The sequence below is a fragment of the Bombus pyrosoma genome, linkage group LG12 (assembly GCF_014825855.1).
Source record: "Bombus pyrosoma isolate SC7728 linkage group LG12, ASM1482585v1, whole genome shotgun sequence".
Lineage (NCBI taxonomy): Eukaryota > Metazoa > Arthropoda > Insecta > Hymenoptera > Apidae > Bombus > Bombus pyrosoma.
The window spans coordinates 11,028,085-11,044,095 of record NC_057781.1 but is presented as its reverse complement, the minus strand read 5'-3'; the positions used below and the strand labels follow the sequence as shown (position 1 = coordinate 11,044,095).

At 39.9% G+C, this 16,011-nt stretch overlaps 1 protein-coding gene across 1 annotated transcript in view; it reads right to left on the bottom strand.

Annotated features, from left to right (window-relative positions):
* LOC122573288 (neural-cadherin) overlaps window positions 1–16,011 on the bottom strand; it is a 239,176-nt gene extending 223,165 nt beyond the window's left edge. Inside the window, exon 1 of the mRNA XM_043739405.1 lies at window positions 15,275–16,011. The gene's annotated coding sequence lies outside the window, so the exon portion shown is untranslated. The remainder of the gene's footprint in view (window positions 1–15,274) is intronic.

The following is a 16,011-nucleotide window of genomic DNA, read 5'->3' as shown; positions in this document are numbered from 1 at the left end:
GAAGCAAGCACAAGAGTACGTCGATAGTAATATAGGGTTTCTATTATCGAGGTCTTTCATAAAGAGTCGACTAAAAACGTCACGAAAAGAGTTCAAAGCACATATCCTGTATCACAAAGCCAACGAATCGTGTCGGCCAATAAATTTCGTTTACTGCTACGTGTCCAAAATTGAATTACCTTTGGAGAAATTATTAAACCTTCGGCAAAGTAAATTCTCCGTGACTCTGATTCCATGTACGCAATCGCAAACCACAAGGAAATAACTCCAAGTAATGTCAGACATTACAAACGTTCCAATACTGTCTTAATTCCAACGATGTACCGATGGAACTCCCGCCAGCCAAGTCTTATCGAAACCACGATGACCATCGAGGGCTAATCGATTAATTACCGTTCATAATTGACCCAAATCTAGCTAGCATTGTATTGCTGTACGTATAAGCTAACTGGTCGTTTGTTTAGAACGTAACTGCAATATATAGCAAGTGGACCTAAATTTTATTCTATCCCTTCGATTTCTTTTCGTACGTACAGTAGCCTCTTGTCCATTATTTGCCTTTGTCTAATCGAACATCAGTCAAATACTGGTACAGATGTTTGACAAATTTTGAAACTCGATTTTCTAAAAAATGGAGTTTTCAACGCCATTTTATCATCCGTAATTTTCGTCTTATTACGAGTTTGAGCCGTACAATTTCCTTCACATTCGCTTGTATTACGAATTTAGGTCCACGGTGTATGTTCACTAGAGATTTCCTTGCGGAGGCGAGGAAAGGGAATACAGCAGTCCCACCAAAGTTCCTCGAATATCGTTGCACTGTAAAACTCCACTGATCCACGTAACCTCGTATCCACCGCGATATCGCCACCAGAAATAAGTATCTTAAGCCTAAGTGGATCGAGCGAATTCCACGGTAACGCGCTTACGCGACATATTCCTGGGAAATTTGTACCTGAACTGGTTACGCCATAAATTAAATTCTGTATCAGCCGCAGGATAATCGAAGGCTGCGTGCAAGCTCGTCTTTCATTAATAAAACAACTACACCCAGTGATCTGGGGTCAAGGCCTAACAAAGGAAGCACGTAAACTAACTGCCCTAACACTTTCGTTTATTGGAATAAGAATCAAGATTAATCCTTGTTAAAGCATAAAATTTACCAATCTAAATTGATCGCATCGTTGACCATTCGCAGGTTAAATACAACGCCGAAATGCTAAATTCTCATAAATTATAAAGAATAAAAATGAAGATACATCGAGCAATAATTATTCGCACAATTTTAAATTTTAATTCATTAAATACGCTCGACGTTTCTTAGGTATGCTAATGTCTATTTTTCAAAAAATACAATTTCCAGTAAAGAAAAATTCCTCCGCCGAATCAAAGATCGTAATAATCTATGTATGTCAACGAGATAGTCTCAGTTCTTGTGATATAAAGTAAATTAGTTATTTTAATAATTAACCTTCCTAGATAGGGATCAAAGGAAAACAATATCGAAGCTCGGCTGTGTCCACGGCTTCATTGTGTTCGACGCCTTTTACGCCGCGTATTCGTCGTTGATTGCGTTCACATCCTGTTATTCTCCCGTCCAACCCTTTGAAGGGTCAGCTTTGAGACCGAGCCGGACCGTCACAGTGAATATTTTGCATGCTAGATAGAGTTTTGCATTTATTGACGCGGTCGATTAAGAAGAGAAACAACGAGGAGTTCAACGCGACTGCTCGTTTTTTTCCTTCCGAGCCCTGCAAATAGGGAGAAAAAAGGTTAACGCACAGACGCGTCATCGTATTATTAGTTAAGCTCGAGCGTATTTAACGATGCGCGAGCTGCTCTCCATATATCGCGTTCAAAATGCAAATTAACGTTGAAACTGAGTTTCCAGCGCAAAAAACTCTGATTATTGAGTTAATTAAACGCTCTATTACGCCGGTCAGTGGCTCGCTGTTTAGCGTGCTAATGAATTAAATGATCGAGCACTTGCGTGATAAATTACGAGGAATTTATTTTTAACTATCCTCCGACGAAGTTCGAGTTTTAAGTATTCCACTTAATTCGATACTACCCCGTAATAAATTTGTATTATTCCGTATAATAAATTTATTACACAGGGCAACTTTAGTTACGAATCTAATAAAATGCCCGCTACTACTTTCGTATATAACAACGTAATTCGTTTTAATACGAGTGACAAAACAGTACCTCTAAAAAATCTCACTTGCACGTTATAATACATTACACCGATAATTACGTTAACAAACTCGAAATTATTGTTACTATGTGTCCTGACTGAATGAATCAATGCATTTAACGAAGCATCGAATAGTTTCCATGAAATACTACTTCCACCATTTAATGCTATATCACACACATCCGCATCGCTCCCCTTGGTCAAAATATCCTATGTAGCATTTTTTCATTTTTCAAAATATGTCTGTTGAAACATCATTCTCTTCTGTTAAACTACAAAGTGATATTAAGGTCAGAAAATCGCTAGAAATGCACGTATTATGGTTCATCGATATCCCACAATGAGCCAATTAGCTCAACGGTATACGATTTCAGTCGGCGACGAAAAAAGATTTCGATCACGTATAACGAATCGATCAGCGTCGCGAGTCTTACCCGGGGGATATCACGAAGCGTCAGAAACGTCATTTTATCTTGGAGAAAGGACGGAAGTACGACGGTGCGCAGTCGATACTCGTTCTCTCCCTGTGGGCCGTCGTTTATAGTTCATTTCCACGAACCCTTTGCGAAAGGGTTAAAAAAAAAAAGAAAAAACGAAGAGAGAAAGCGTTAATTGCCCCAGGGACGAGACGACGATCTTTCGACGCGTCGCGAGAGCACGTACGCGCAAAATGAGAACGCGCGCGCGAACGATGGGCCAAACAAAAGGGCGGGATCTCCTTGTAATGGCGAGCTCTCTTCACCCAAGGTGAAGGACTGGTAAGCGAGGCGGCTTTCAGGAACTCGAGGACCGCCGACCCTTTACGCTCCATCGACGCCATATGGCGTAACCAACTTTATAATGCTCGCACGACACGGACATAACTGGTCGCAGCGTGAAATCCGATGGTGTACGTGAATATATATTGGGACCGATCTCCAAAGGTCCTAGAACGTTCCTCAATGCTGTCGTTTCTTGCCTGCTTTTTCGGCTGGCGAATGGTCGTTGGGACGAATACGGAAGCGAGGTGAGGAAGAGTTACACACAGTGGGGCAGGTTGAAATATTTTCATCAGAGAAGTTGGTAGTTGCATTTGATTTTGTTGGAAGAGTGAAGAAATACAAAGATTTACAAAATGTTCGAAGCGTGTTATTCGTTATAATATTCTCTTTTTGGTTGTAGATTGCAGAAACGACGTATGTTCGTCATGGTATTCGATGCGCGATTCTCAAAATTTGATGCATTTATTAAATAATTTGAAGGAGATAATTTTAAGATACTGGTGGAAAAATTACGCTATGAATTAATAGGTAGTCGAGCGATTGATACTCCTCATTGAATAATGTAATCTGCCTACAATATGTTGTTAGTTATCCTATAATCCTATAGTAAAAGTTATCCTACAATGTAATAATCCGATCTAAATCTTACACGATTATGTAATTCCTTTGATGAGAAACTATTTGAGACATAACTTCGTACGATAAATATTTCAATCGTCAATCGATAGAACCTGTATTCGTAAAATTTGTGATTTGTTCAAATTATTCGCTCGATAAGATTTGACAATACGTAAGATGTATACATAATCGTTTTCACAATAAAATTTCATTCATTGGGACGAAAATTTTGGCTGAATTACATAAGCTCCAGCCTATTGAATCCACTTATCTGAACCTGGACTTCTATTATTTGAACGAAAAATCATAGACAATTGGAAAAATCAATACATCCTTGTTATATGACTTGTTTGTTTTGCGATCAGTTCAAACAGAGTTCTACTGCAGCACAAAGAAACTAGAAAACTAACTTGATTGAAATTTGTGTCCAACATCGCATGCTGTACGAATTCAAAAATCATGCCGCAATTTTAATAGATATGAGTATGAAAATTCATGTTTTTGTCACGATGATAAAAAGAAAACAAACAGAGATTAGTTTCATTTATTAAGCAGTGCGTACCTACAACCCGACTACTAATTTGAATATTTCACGTATATCATATTACGTGCATTCTGCACGTATATTTATATAAAGAATAAAAGAATGAAAAAGTATTCGATCGAATATTCGATAACAAACTTCAATTTCATTCGATTCACACGTTCTGGCAGGAAAAACAATAATTTCTACTTCGTAATCTATCCAGGTTAAACGTGAACAAACGCGAACAAATGTTATTATGAAAACGTCTCTGTTCTTTGGTCGAGACACCGTGAATGCACGCCGGTCATTCCGGAAAAGCGGAAAAAGCATGCCTCAATGAGTTGTTTAGAGTTATTCAGACTATTCGCCGTGTATTTTAGTCGTGGAATTTATTTATACGTTGGGGTCGTCGCACCACAACGCTTGTAAATAGATGTAGCTTATTTGCAGCCGCGGTTCGGCCTCGTGATACTGCACGATAACACCTATTAGGGTGTAATTAGTATGAAGGATTGTGCTATATTTCACTCACGAGATGTAACGGATAACACCGTTGAAATTGCAAAAATTAGATTCGCGGCTAAAATCTCTTTCAGCCATTGAAAAACTGCTTTTGCTTAGAAAAATACTTACACACCAATACCTCCACTAGCGCGACAAAATCTTTATATTCACCTATTTCAAAAGCTTTCATTCTCTACCCAACACACTTATCAAACTACTCGATCGACCTCCGTCTACGAATTCACCAAAATAAATATAAGCACGGAAAATCAATGGACCCTTTCAAAAAAAGGGAACATCTATGAGAAAGAAATAATCGAATCTCTATGGAGCTAAACTTATCGACCTTACCTTTTGTAAACTTTTAGATTTTATTGCATATAGGCATTTTCATAAATTTGTCGCTACTGTGATCAATCAGTATCAACAACACATAAATATTTGACTAAAACATATCAATTAATGAGAAGTTAACGCGCAAAAGCAATATCTATCGCATACGTGTCTTCTTATACGATCGACAAATATACGGATCGACTTCAGAGATCGTTAACGCTATAAATTGAAATGCGGATGAAAATTTCCTTTACAAATATTCTTTTTCGCTACCATTACCAGCTCGGAATCTTCAATTATTTACATCGTCTCTCCTGTTCAATTTATAGAGTTGATCAATGACTTCCGAATAGTTCAATTCTCTCACGTTCATTTTATGGCACTCTATTTACCCGCATGAGGAGAAAGTATGCGGTGTGCGAAAGATTCGAGCTCTGGATGGAAACGACGCGACGATTGGAATTCTCTGTACAACCCCAAGCCAGATACCGCACAGCTGCCGAAACAAGCAGAGGTTTGAATCATCGCTGCATAGAATAATCCAACGCTATTCCCTATTTACAAAATTGCAGCTCCTGCACGCGTAACTGTTCCCGCGTCGACTCTTCGGCTCATTGTGTTCCACCCTTCGACGACACCCCTGCCCATTGTTGCGAATCGCACGCACCACGGGCCTGCCTGGGGAATTTCCCCCTTCCCATGCGTTTATCCACCCTTCGACACGTTATTGGTTCGCGTGTAAACGCATAGCCTAATTAGTATGAATGCCTGACCATCGTGACTCCTCCATCAAGCCGGGGATTTTATATATTCGGTTCAAGGTTGCGGAGGCCTATCCAACCAAATGCCGAATGATCATCGGAACCTGTGAACCTGAGCGTCGAGTAAATGGGTATCGAAAGAGATTTCGGGTTTGGTTGTGAACGTGGAGGTTTCTTTATCTATCTTGAATGGGGAAGGTTTAACATTAAAATGGTTAGAGTGATTTAAATGATCAATTTCGTAATTTTTCATAAAAATTCCGTAGATCTGTAGTGGCAGACTAGGCGTTCGATTCGATTTTGTACATATTTATTATTATGATTAATGCAATTTCTATGGATCGCGTACTCCTTTGATTATTTTAATTGAAAATTTATTTATTCATCTAAATCATTGAGAGAAAATTGTAAATTAATAAATATAAAATTTCGATGATTTTTAAAGGTATAATAACATGTTTTGTATTAATATAAATTAGAAACTACAAATTATTTACTTTTAAGTAGAAAATTACATTCTTAGAGCCGCGATTGTTTAAGTAAATTCAATCGAAATGATCGTTCCGGTATTGCCGACTGAATAAAAACCTAACGATGCGATTTCTTTATACGCCACAAGATTTTATTCCACCCATGGACGATCGCGGAAGCCGCTGAAGAAGCTATCGGATGATTGTATAAAAAGAAATTGGTTCTCGGGTGAACGATAATGAGAGTTCTTTAGTGGTAATCGTTTAAATTTAAGATGATTCTTATCGCCGAGAGTAGCGTAATTTCGTCTTAAGGTCGATAAAGCTGTTAGATACTTAATTAACAACCAAATCTATCTTCTTTTCCTAGCACACGTAAGAAAGCCAATTACTAACAACGGCGTCTACGTGATCTGCGATCGTAACGGTTTCTCTTAGTTTCTTCTTGACAATGATAAATCTCGTGTCGCAATGCTCATAGACAATTTCGAACGTTACATCGGTTTTACAGTTTCGATTGTCTTGGTCGATTGTGAGTCGAATGAAGGAGCCAAGGAACCCGACTGCCGTTGTTAGTTGCGTTTAATTTAATGGCAATTAGTGGAGCTGAAGCTGCTCGAGACTTCACCAACGAAGACGTGGACTATTTCGAGAAACGCTGCTGCAATTTCTTTGGCATCACGGCAGTTTTTGTTTCGAACTTTGGGATGAATTACTGAGATTAGTTCGGAAAAATCGTGTTTAATCGAGGAACATTAAATTAAATTAGAACGTATGTAATAGACATACTTATATCGTATATAATAAACATAAAATCTACATTCATACAATATATACATATATATATATATATATATAATTTACGTTTAAATATTATGAGAAAGAGCATTAAAGCACAGTGATAATGTGTCAGCGGTTGTCGAATTATCAATGAGTTTCATTAATCGCCTAAAAGAAACGTAGGTAAAATAAACGGGGGGTGATGAACTAAAGCTCGTTGCGAATCTAATTGCTTATTCATCCTTTAAAAGCAACGGCACGCGAGTCAATTGAACCAATGAGTCACTACGTCTTTCGAGTTCATCTTTTAGAGAATACTGGCCGTGAATAACGAGTTCGTACAAAATCCAAGTCGATACGGATGGATAGGTCTTTTTTATGCTCCACCCAAAGGCGATGTATTATAACTGCGACTGAAACTGTATTTACAGAGGCGTGACACGGTATAATTAATTAAGAACAGTTACAATGTACTGTAAATAAAATCAATTTGCAAGCTTGTATAATATTCCGTATTCAGTGGTAAATAATACCATTTGATCGTGCTCATTTAGGTTGAATTAATTTCGCGTTTGCTTTTACACGCGGAAACTTTGTTTCACTCGATTCATCCTGAAAGCAACAAATTAGCGCTTCTAAATTTTTTAATTACACAAATTCTCGATTAATTTTTTTGTTCTAAATTAATGTCAACCGTACTTTGTATTTTGTTATCGTCATTTGTGTGAAAAGTTTTAGGAACTGTTTACGCATCTACCTTTAACCAATTTCATTCCTAACTTTCATTATGGATATGAAACTGTTGATAAAAATATAAATCATTTAAAGTACGATAACAGTAAGGAAACAAAAGTATCACTGGTTTGAGTGACAATATTTTTGGAAAATAACAGGTCGAATATATTTAAGTCCGCAAGCATAGAAAGAAGATATACCACAAAAGGCTGTACTTTGTATTATTCTATTCCATCGAATGAACATAATTCGTTATAATTTCATCGTTAAAAATATATTTATTGTACACCATTCGCTATAATCTACGGCAGTCGAAATTCGCAAGCTGAATTTCCAATTTTAGAGGAATTCGTTGTATGTTTTCTTCGGGCGAGTAACTAGGGACAGAGAAACGACATTTCGAGAGTTTCGCCTAGCTAGGCAAACGGAATCATTTAAAGACAGCGTCATGAAGCAATTCGAAACGAAAAGTTTAAAAGGATTACTTCTTAATTTACGTTGAATGCCGGCAGTTTTGTAAAAGAATTAATTGTCACGCAGGAAGACAAGTTTCCCTGTCGCGTTTCCGTTCAACTCTGATTATTATGGAATAAACACCGAAATATCTCAATGAGGCGCGCAACACGCGTTTCCATAAATTTGTTAGTGAAACAAAAGCCGCGGTACACGCAGCTAACGTTCACTGCGCTCACAATAATTCCCAAGCTTTCGAGCCTTCCCGTATATTTTGTGGCTTGAAGATTTTCTTCTCTTTTCCGTCCTGTCGTAATGAATGAGAAATTACGAATGCGACAACTCAAGATCTCGAAGAATACGAAGAATACTCAAAACAATAATAATTTCATAGGGGATTTTAAAACGTTCTCTAATAGACGTCACGAATTGTAACCGAAGTGTCATTCTGTCAGTGAAGTCATAAGGTGTGAATTAATCGTTAAATTAGTTGGAATGACGAGAATATTCTTATATTTATGTTCTTCATGCCATGTACAATTCAACTAATCCAGATCTATTTTCATGTAGTATGCATAAACATATATAATATATATATATATACAACCATATTTATAAAACACGAAAAGGTATGAGAAATAGTGTAAAGAAAATTATTATTAAATTTCAAATATGCATATTTCAAGGATTTATTCACTTCTTGGTTAAACCGTACAACCTGGCATCCAAAAATTCATTCAAAACATACGAAAGATGGAATACAGCACAAAGAGATTATGTAGTTTCGATTACAAAAAACTTGCGGTAAAATTGTAAAATACGTAACGCACGCTTTAAAACAAACCGTGACCAAATCATAGCCAAAAACGTTCGCATAAATCTTCAAAAAAAGGTCGACACATATATCTTCCATAACGATCACACGATCGTTTAAACAGTAACGACGGCAATTGTTTTTCCACATCGCAATGGAGTGAATGAACACGAGGAAAAGAAGAGGCGATTGAATTTATCAATTTCCCACTGACACGTTATCAATGATGATTTACTATGTTTGGTCGGAAATTGTGAAAAAAAAAAAAAAATACATCAACGTTCTATTAATGGGAAGAATAACTCGCACGAGTAAAGGTAGTTTCAACCTGAACCGCGTGGAAATCCCTATTTAATGTTCTCGGCGAAAGTTTCTGAATGCGAAATTTTGCTTCGCTTGTATCTATGATCGTATATCGCGTACCGTGGCTCACTAGACTATCATGGTTTTTGCAGGATAACGCAAATTTATGTATACGAGAGGCTTTCGTGGATCTCGCGCGGATAGACAAGATCCGCGGAAACCAACCAGATCACGATTTAATGCTAATTAATAAGCGAAATACCTCCGTTTTGAAACTAACGCAGACCATTCTAGGTGATGAATCCGACCAATCTTACGAGTATTATTTATTTTCGAGTAACTAAAATATTTTATCGGCCGGTGAAATTGATCACCCACGGTAGGCGTGGCAGAACACAGTTTTTTCTTAGAAAAGAAAAAAGCAAACTAAAAGTAAATACCGAAAAACATATTGTACGCATGTTTTAGGAAAAGTCAGAAATTATTAAACGATATGATAACGTTTAAATATAGTTAAATTTGTGTAGAAGCTTGGAAGCGGTCAATTTAACCGGCACTGGTAGGTTTAGTGTTAAAGAATTTCTCATTGTGACGCTACGTTGGAGAAAATACCGAAATCATTTCCGTACAAGCGGCACATAAAAATTCATATGAAAGATTAGACCGTGAAATATCATGATCGCTTTATTGGTATTACATTAAATCATAAAGGAAAATCTTCTGCATTTGTTCGTAAGCACCAGACTGGAACATTATATATTAAATACAATAACCGGCATGAATTGCAAATATTCAGGTTTATGCATTCTACGGCGTACACACGTTCATTATCGTTTTTATTCACAACGTATCGGAATAAAATATTTTATTACGCGAGATTTGCGGTATAAAATCTTGTAACTATTCGTAATTTGTGAATTATTCTTTTATCCATAACATTACGTATTCTCACCACGATTTTCTACATTTACATGCTAATAATCTTTCGATCGCAGTTTTTCGCTCGAGAGTAGAATGCGATAAACACAAAAGGAACCCGTTCGTTTTACTGCTCCGATTAACGCAATACGAAAACAGAGTCTATCGTTAAAGAAACACGAAAAGCATCTTTCGCAAAGTACGAAGCGAATGTGACTGAATGCAAAAGGCAAAGTTCGAGTTGTGTACGTGCGCAAACAACAATGAACTGTAATTAGAGAAGTCCAAGGCGCGAAGCGCTAGATCGAGGACATAGAGGAACGCCCATTCCCGGTAACGCCACACGAAGTTCGCGCGATGATTCTAAGACGGTAGAGGGTGATACCTAGGTCTCTCCCCGTGGTGCAACCAGACGCGGTGTCTCTGAAAGGGTCCTCCATGGCTCGTTTACGAGGCGACAAGACAGATAGGATGGAACGCTAGGGAGGAGAACGTTCGTTGAGCTAAATGTAAATTTCGTTCCTGATTCCTGGCGTACTCTGTGCACAATGTGGACAACGTAGATAACCAGAGCCGTTGATGACGACACGAGCAAATGCCAGAGGGACGGTAAATCTTTTATGAAATCACCGTGAAATCATTGCTCTACACCATCACCATCTCATGCTCGTTGCTCCATGGTTGCGCAGACAAGCTGCGCCATGGCGGTCACCCTCGCGAAGAACTTGAACTTCCCTCGGGAGAGGGGTAAGAAAGTAAATTTCACCTGCGTATTTCGAGGGATTCGCGTCGCTCTCTGACGAGACGCTGCGAAATGGCGGTATCACGCCACCTTTGATGTCTGATAGCGAGATACCCTGTTTCGTGGTATTCAAATCCCTAAGATCCCTTCAATCTGGATAAAATATTTCGTAGCAAGATAGAATATTTTGTTTTCGAGGACTTGATACAACTTTACACGATGATCTCGCGAAGTAGAACGAACTAATCTAACAGCGAAACTCTTGGGTACGATACGCTTACTCGACGAAATTAGTATCGACACTGTTGTATATTGGAATTTGTGGTGGTTTCTGTTCGTCTCTATCTTTGGAAACTTGGAATCAGGATTGATTTACGTTAGTCACTGAAGCGATCTTTAACGACGTGATACGATGTGACAAAGATTGGTATGAACATTTTTAATCACTGTATTATTACTATGCTTCACTCATTATAATCGTAACATAAAATCATCTTTTATACAATATCTCCATCCACCTTCTTTCGTTACTACGTTAACAAGAAATCCAACAATAAAATCAGTGATAAATAAGGCACACCTACTCTGATCAAAATTTCACCGATTAAGATGTACAAAGTTATCTGCAAATATCTAGAAATATCAGCACATATTGCAGCACGGAAACAAAGTTAGTTCACAGGTCACGAGCATCTTTCTTCCAAGAAAACTTCGTTTTAGTTCACTCGTTTAGTGGCACACTGTCAATCGAATCAATTGTCGAAGCAATCGTTTTCTGTTCTTCGAAGGCACACACAAAACAGAAACACAATACAACCGAGCGTTCTCCACTACATCGACCTAAACTACATCGTTCCAACAGTGACGAGAAATCGTTGGTGCGACGATATCTCGAAGGGCTGTTCGCGTTAACTCTACCTTATCAGGCTCGCATTTCAACTTTCTACGATTAAAGGAGCTTTACACCCACCTAGAATTTTTGTTGTTGACACGATCGCGATTCCTGGCTAAGCGTGATCGTGGCACGACACCCGGTGAACTTCGACCCGAGTGAGTCGCCTTAGAAAGCTGGCCGCACGTAAACGTTAAAGACTCTTTAACCGGAGGGCGGTTGAACAGCGAAAGGGAAGAGAAAGAGAGAGAGAAAGGCTATTCGGGGTAGGCGAACATTCCACGCGGCTGTTGGCGCGTGCGCGCGCGTGCACATACACGGCCGTATCCAAAGAGACTGTACCACGCCAGTGTCAAATAGAGAACTCATTTCCACGAGACTTGCTCTCAGGCCTGGAAAAAACTACACGCAATTTGAACAGCAACGTTTTTACGTTCGATTTGCGATAAGCCTCGCCAATTCCAAGATCTGTCGCATTTCCATACGCTGTTTGAAAATAAAATATTTTAAGGTTTGACGAAATTTAACTCTACGCGATCTTATGTACATTCTATCAAATCTTTGTTGTATGCTAATCTTTACGCTAATCGTAAGTTACAACGCTTGTTGTTTCTTAGCTTTGCGGTAAAATGAAACTGCGAGATTTGATGCATCTTTTCCGGTTTATTGCAATTTCCAAACGACAAATTCGGAGCTCGGATTAAAGTTTACGATGTGTGATTTTTACTTTATTCCGAAGAGTTTGACATCGTACGAAAATTGGAATGTAGTCGGATCTTTTGTCGTAGCATTTTTTTGTCTACTTGTTAGAATTTTAGCGCACAGAAGCCGGAACCACGAGTTACGAACCGTTCAGAAAACGTCCTTCCATGGCCGTTACTTCCGACGTATTTCGGGACTGGCGGGCTTCCATGGATTGCCGCACGTTGCACGGCTTGGTCATTGGCCGTATTTTGCCATCTGCTACCGTGAAAGCGTGGGCTGTTGTTTTATTTTATTCAAGCGTTACTTGTATGACTTCCAACTTCAAGAACTCATTAACACTGTCGATAAATTTTAATCCTAGTTAATTAGAGATATCGTTTGATAATCATTTTTTATGAGAACGTGGATGTCGATCTACAAATTATTGAACTATCTGCAACTTAATAGAAATCATCTGGATTTCTACATATTCAAGTGTCAATAGCCATTAAACCGCAGATGCTTATGAAAATTCATATTGTTATGAATATAGTTGGAAATTTGTCTCTCGCTCGCTAAATATCGTAACAAGTACCTTAATTTGTATTTTATTTTGTTTTGCTACCTGTAGACCTTTCGTAAACGTATAAACTGCAGTTTAAGTATCATTAGCAAAATGTATCTTTCGATAACGCAATCTGTTAAGAGCTTTCCAATTCTTAGCAAATCGAAAAATTTCTCGCGCTATTGGATCAATATTCATTTCAATATTCGTTTCAAAGCATAAACGCTATTATTATACGAACGGTAGCAATTCATAACGCAGCGACGATAGGGATCGCAGACATGTGACGACTCAATAATTCATGACCGCTGGTAAGATTCGATCTAATCCTAACGATCTCTCGCGCTTTCCGTTTCTCCTCTTTTCATTAGTTAAGATGAACGCGATACAATTTTCCCTAATAGCACGTCGGCCGTGTGAGAAAAATGTAACGCGATAGAACTTGGTACAACTGGTGGTGGAAACAGTTATATTTCTCGGTTCAACAGACCAGGTTGGACACGCCTACGAGTTGGCCCTATTTCGATCAAAGATGCTCAGCTCGTCCGAGAAATTTGTCCAGAGCCGATCGAACGTTTTCCTAAATTCTTCTCATTCTCTGCACCGCTAATATTGGCCTCTGGTAATATACTATGCCAATAATCCACGTATTTTTCGTTCCCGAAATTTACATCGTGAACGTGATTTGACTGTGCGAGCGTTTCACGCGACATCGAAAAATCCTGCACGACGAAAAGGTTCATCGACACGATGGAATCGCGGTGCTGGCACTCGCCGAAGATGAACAAAATTTTCATTCGAGCGGGGTGGATGTCACTCTGAAATAGGAGCGAGAATTCGATACTGGAAGCGTTCAACGAACCGGATTGAAATACGATTTCGAACGACGCGAATCGCTGAAAAATTAAGTAGATACGTCCCGGTTACGGTCGATCGATAAGCTGAAATTCGGGAAATCTTACATAATTGACGAGCTCGTCCGCGTGTGGAACAGATGGCTGACGTTTCCACGACGACCCACGCATACTGAGTATGCTTTGTACGCAGCGTGATTTAACGAGCGAAGTTATCAGAACGATCACCGCTAATTATTTAATTCCGTCTTCCCGCTCGAGAAGACGAATATAGTATACGCGAACCGCGTTCTCTTCATATCGATCCGGCTGCTTCGACGAAACTCAGGAAACGCGCGAATCGTTCGATGGAACAGCAAGAAGGGGATGGACGGGATGAAAACGAGATAGTTGCAGGAGATAGTTGGAAAAGGAGAAACAGAGAAAACTGTGCGTGTATGTAAGAGAAAACTGTGCGCACATGTGTGTGCGAGTGTATAAGGGCGACAGCGCGATCTCCGGTCCTGACTTCACGTGGCTTCTATTGATTTACTACGAGGCGCTGGTTTTACGAAAGGACCGCAAAGTCTCGTAGTGAAAAGTTCGCCGGCGATCGATCCGCGCTGTCAGTCGGCATCTCTTCGTAGCCGTGTTGTCTCGTGTATAGTCACGCTAGCACTGCAACAGTCTGCTCCAACAGTTCAGTGACACGGTGTGCACTATACGACACAACCGCTTTAGCCTGGCTTCAGAGAATCGACACCGGCTGTTTCCGGAACCAAAGTACGTTGTCAGTCTAGTAAACATCACGTTTCTCGATCGAACTCTCGTCTCGTTTTTTCGACCGTGATCGTTTTTCACGATCGTGTAATATTATTAGAAAGAATGCTTAATTTGTAATTTTGTCCACTCGCGAACGAAGAACTAGAAAATGACTCGAAAGAAAGCAGGCTTTAAAAAGCAATACATCTCTCTTTCTGGTAAAAAAATTTCACAGAAAGCTTCTATTCGAGATGCCAGACATATTTAATAACGCGATGGCATTCGTCAAAGTGTGTCAAAAGATCGCAGTAAGAGTTCACCTGCCGTTAGAGGGTGGCAAGCACCAAGGACAAGCACGCGAGAAAAAGAGATCGAAAAGCAAGAAGAGAGAGGGAGTGAGATAAAAAGAGAGAGAGGGGAGAGAGAGAAAGAGAGAGAGAAGGGGTGGAAAAATGAGCAGGTCGCAGGCCGCAGGGCGTACGGGCTACATCCGTACCTCCTTACTTCGGCAAAATCAATAACCTGTTTGGGGGTGTAGGAGAGAACCTAAGGAGAGAGGCCATAGCACGGCACCGCCGCACTAGGTAGTACGAGAACCAGGTGTGTTGTAAAATACGTACGCGAATGTCCAGGTGCGAATGTCGAAGGCGTCTCTTCCCCCAGAACGCTCGTGATAGTGTCGCGTACGAGTCGGGAACAGAAGCGCGTAACCGGCACCACCCCCGAATGTCCTGGCACCTGCAAACGTTGCTGGGTATCACCGAACAGCCTCCTGCAAGTCCCCGCCGTATAAATTCTCGAATCGAGCGAAAAACGTACCACGAAACACGTAGTATATTACTAACACGATCCGATTCACTGTCTACCTCGAATTTTTCAGGTTCGACGAAACTCTGTGTTTTTAGCTCCTGGCACGAGCTCACCGCACGCACCGGTATACGACGTTAATCGACGATAATTCCTCGAAATCTTTTTTCCAGTAACTCAGAATCCTGCGACGATGACACTGTCAGCAGAGGTCTCCCCCTCCCGAACGTTGCCTCCTGTTATCATTGCCCACCACCTCGCGGATACAGAACGAACGTCTCGTTCTCTGTTCGCGATCCGAATCGCGCGCTCTTCTCTCCGCCGGAAAGCAAAGAGAATTCACCACCCCGACCCCCGATGTTGTTCGGCTTTTGAATAAAACACGAATATCGGTCCCGGTGTAGCGACGACACCGAACAGCGCACGAATTTCGAGCCTCGACGCGCGACTTTCCTGTCAATGCTTCCCTTTCAGAGAGTAGATACGTTACCAAGAGACAGAGAAACGGACGCAGCACAACGACACGCGTTTCGAGCTGTCGCGGCTGTGG